This window comes from Oncorhynchus nerka, linkage group LG10, assembly GCF_034236695.1.
Source record: "Oncorhynchus nerka isolate Pitt River linkage group LG10, Oner_Uvic_2.0, whole genome shotgun sequence".
In the NCBI taxonomy this organism is placed as follows: Eukaryota; Metazoa; Chordata; class Actinopteri; order Salmoniformes; family Salmonidae; genus Oncorhynchus; species Oncorhynchus nerka.
Genome location: NC_088405.1, coordinates 42,184,631 through 42,189,466, shown reverse-complemented (window position 1 = coordinate 42,189,466; position 4,836 = coordinate 42,184,631).

The window sequence follows — 4,836 nt, the reverse complement described above, 5'->3', positions numbered from 1 at the left end:
CATAGAGTCCGTCGAGTTCTTACTCTGATATTTAGAACCTAATACTCCTAAAAACCAATGAGGAGATGGGAGAGGCTGGACTCGCAGCACATCAAGCATCACAAATAGAACCAATAACTATTTTAGCGCCTGGCTACGCAGACACTCGTTGATGCATGCAAGCAGTGTGGGTGCAACGATTGAATAACATGTGTAAATGTATTTTGCAACGCTCGCGCACGTTACGAGGGTGGTGTGGTAGGAATGTAACTCTGAAGGTAACGTTAGCTAGCTCTCTAATTATGATAGGAAAACCTATCTAAAAAAATAAAGGAGAGCAGCACACTCTAGGGGCTCAGATGCAAAAATATTTACGTCCAACGTTTCGACAGACAAGCTGTCTTCATCAGGGTATAATGACAAACACTGCGGGATGACCATTAGTAACACACTACGCCGTCATGGATTAAAATCCTGCAGCGCACGCAAGGTCCCCCTGCTCAAGCCAGCGCATGTCCAGGCCCGTCTGAAGTTTGCCAATGACCATCTGGATGATCCAGAGGAGGAATGGTAGAAGGTCATGTGGTCTGATGAGACAACAATAGAGCTTTTTGGTCTAAACTCCACTCGCCGTGTTTGGAGGAAGAAGAAGGATGAGTACTACCCCAAGAACACTCAGTAAGAGCATTGAAGATGGTCGTGGCTGGGTCTTCCAGCATGACAATGACTCGAAACACACAGCCAGGGCAACTAAGGAGTGGCTCCGTAAGAAGCATCTCAAGGTCCTGGAGTGGCCTAGCCAGTCTCCAGACCTGAACCCAATAGAAAATCTTTGGAGAGAGCTGAAAGTCGGTATTACCCAGCGACAGCCCCGAAACCTGAAGGATCTGGAGAAGGTCTGTATGGAGGAGTGGGCCAAAATCCCTGCTGCAGTGTGTGCAAACCTGGTGAAGAACTACAGGAAACGTATGATCTCTGTAATTGCAAACAAAAGTTTCTGTACCAAATATTAAGTTCTGCTTTTCTGATGTATCAAATACTTATGTCATGCAATAAAATGCAAATCAATTACTTGTACTTAAATTACAATGTGATTTTCTGGATTTTTGTTTTGGATTCCGTCTCTCACAGTTGAAGTGTACCTATGATAAAAATAACAGACCTCTACATGCTTTGTAAGTAGGAAAACCTGCAAAATCGGCAGTGTATCAAATACTTGTTCTCCCCACTGTATATCTTTGTCTGTCATGACTACAACACAAAGCATATTGAAACATGGTGACAGCGTTACTCAAAAGAACCTGGATCTCATCGATGTAAATGAAGAATACATCCCAGGCGGCAGTTTGAAAAAGTTCCGCGTTTACAGGCTAGACATAGCGCCGAACGTCAATGTTTGCTGGGTATCGTGAGTGACTATGCTAAAAGCTAGCTGGTTATTGAATACAAGAAGATTTGTGAGTAGCTAACGTTCCATTTTACAAATAAATCGGCATGAAAAATAAAAATGTTTCATGCAAAGTCAGGGCCAAGATGAGTGTTTATTTATTTATCTGTTATTTTACCAGGTAAATTGACTGAGAACACATTCTCATTTGCAGCAAAGACCTGGGGAATAGTTACAGGGGAGAGGAGGGGGATTAATGAGCCAATTGTAAACTGGGGATTATTGGGTGACCGTGATGGTTTGAGGGCCAGATTGGGAATTTAGCCAGGACACCGGGGTTAACACCCCATACGATAAGTGCCATGGGATCTTTAATGACCTCAGAGAGTCAGGACACCCGTTTAACTTCCCAACTTCCCCTTGAGCTCCATACTGCATCGCAATGCGCCTCCCAAATGTTGTAACAATGCAGAGGGCTCTGTATAGCTCCGCATTGACATGACTGGTTGACTGTAGGTGGGGGCGGTACATCCTGTAGAAACACAAACTCACTTCCTTGACAACAGCTCTGCACTGCTCCGCAAAGCGCAAGAAGTATGAATGCCCTGACTTCTGCTGTGGCCGTATCACCATAAATGCTGCATGGCCAATCTTTCCAGCAAAAAATCTTTCCAGCTCTTTCCCTTTCGATAACCACTCAGCATGAAAGGGAAAATTCTAATGCTCTGATCCAGTGGAAACGTCATAAAATAGGCCTACCTGATTACTTCTTATCAGTGCTCGACTTGGACTGAAATAGGTTCCGATACTCATTTTGGGTGCTGGTACTTTTTATATTTAGGTGCAGGAGCTCCACAATAGTTTTTAGCTAATATTCTATAAGAGAAACAGGAGCTCAAGCAGTGAAACATTTGAGGTGCAGGTTCTCAGCTCCAGTGAGTTCCTGCCTAAATCAAGCACGGTTTCGACAGCTGTTACTGTTCTGAGCTCACTAGCACAGGAAACTCTGAGGGCCCAGAATATTTTATACAATGTTGCAAGGTTGCTAGCATATTCGGGCCGGACCTAGTTAATAGTTGATACATAGTTGGCAATAGAAGTTACTTTTTAGGTTTTATACTTTTCTTTTAGATTTGGATCGAATTTTGATTAACTACATGTCAATGATTTTGAGATATGAAGACGTTATAAAAAATTTAAAAAACTGTTTCACGTAAATTTGCATACGAAAACCATAACTGTCACTCAAATCGGTAGAAATGGTAAGATAAATTGACATTCCATATGAGAAAGGTTGTATCCTATTGCCGGGAACTTAAGGAGAGTAATGGCAGAATCTGCGAAAGCAAGCAGGAGAATAATCTTCTTCTTTTTTTTTAGGAGGTGGGGGTACTTTTACACATTTTTCTGCCCAATTTCATGATATCCAATTAGTAGTTACAGTCTGGTCACATCACTGCAACTCCCGTACGGACTCGAGAGAGGCGAAGGTCGAGAGCCTTGTGTCCTCCGAAACACGACCCTGCCAAGCCGCACGGCTTCTTGACACACTGGCGACCGAGGTCAGCTTGCAGGTGCTGAGCCCGCCACAAGGATTCACTAGAGCACGATGGGTCAAGGACATCCTAGACGGCCAAACCCTCCCCTAACCCAGACGACACTGGGCCAATTGTGCGCCACCTCATGGGTCTCCCAGTCATGGCCGGCTGTGATACAGCCTGGGTTCAAACCTGGGTCTGTAGTGACTCCTCAAGCACTGCGATGCAGTGCCGAATACCGCTGAGGCATAGTTGGGTCAGGTTAAGATTTTTTTGTTCTGGTTATCTAGATCTCTGGCGCCTTATTGAGGCATTTGTCTTATTAAAACACATTTGGTGTGTCTTTATATGGAAAATTGACGTTTAAAAATTTGGACCAATCGATTGATCGAAAGAACATACAACATTTGGTCGACCAAGATATTTTGGGGTCGGGGCAGGCCTAGTATACAGCAATAGTTGAATTGGATGGCATTGACTAGAATACAGTATATACATATTAAATTAGTATAACAGTATGTAAACATTATTAAAGTGACAAGCATTACATTATTAAAGTGACCAGTGAGTCCATGTCTATGTACATAGGGCAGCAGCCTCTAAGGTGCAGGGTTGAGTAACTGGGTGGTAGCCGGTAATGACAGTGACTAAGTTCAAGGCAGGGTACTGGGTGGAGGCCGGCTAGTGATGGCTAATTAACAATCTGATGATCTTGAGATAGAAGCTGCTTTTCAATCGCTCTGTCCCAGCTTTGATGCACCTATACTGACCTCGCCTTCTGGATGATAGCGGGGTGAACAGGCAGTGGCTCGGGTGGTTGGTGTCCTTGATGATCTTTTTGGTCTTCCTGTGACATCAGGTGCTGTAGGTGTCCTGGAGGTCAGGCAGTGTGCCCCCGGTGATGCGTTGGGCAGACCGCACCACCCTCTGGAGAGCCCTGCGGTTGCGGGCAGTGCAGTTTCCGTACCAGGTGGTGACAAGGCCCAACAGGATGTTCTCAATGGTGCATCTGTAAAGGTTTGAGGGTTTCCCTTTCGATAACCACTCAGCAATTTCTTCAGCCTCCTGAGGTTGAAGAGGCGCTGTTGCACCTTCTTCACCACACGGTCTGTGTGGGTGGCCCATTTTAGATTTTCAGTGATGTGTAGGCTGAGGAACTTTAAGCTTTTCATCTTCTCCACTGCGACCTGTTGATGTGGATGGGGGCATGCTGTCTCCTGAAGTCCACGATCAGCTCCTTAGTTTTGTTGATGTTGAGGGAGAGGTTATTTTCCTGGCACCTCTCCGCCAGGGCCCTCACCTCTTCCCTGTTGGCTGTCTTGTCTGCAAACTTGATGATTGAGTTGGAGGCGTGCGTGGCCACACAGTCATGGGTGAACAGGGAGTACAGGAGGGGGCTGAGCATGCACCCTTATTGGGCTCCTGTGTTGAGGATCAGCTTAGTGGGGGTGTTGTTTCCTATCTTCACCACCTTGGGGCGGCCCGTCAGGAAGTCCAGGACCCAGTTGCACAGGGTGGGGTTCAGACCCAGGTCCCTGAGCTTAATGATGAGCTTGGAGGGTACTATGGATTTGAAGGCTGAGCTGTAGTCAATGAACAGCATTCTTACATAGGTATTCCTCTTGTTCAGGTGGGATAGGGCAGAGTGTAGTGCGATGGTCATTGCATCGTCGGTGTATCTATTAGGGCGGTATGTAAATTGAAGTGGGTCTAGGGTGTCAGGTACGTTGGAGGTGATATGATTCTTATCTAGCCTGTGGTGATTAATTGCAATGTCAAGGTGGAAAGGAAGTCCAGGAAAATAGATATTATTGTGGATGAGGCGGAACTGTTCCATGGACTGAAAGACTTCTCGGCTGAGGAGTTGCATGGAGTAACGTCAAAAGCCTTTACCATCCTCTCAGGTCATAGAACCTGAGAAGGGAGATTTGA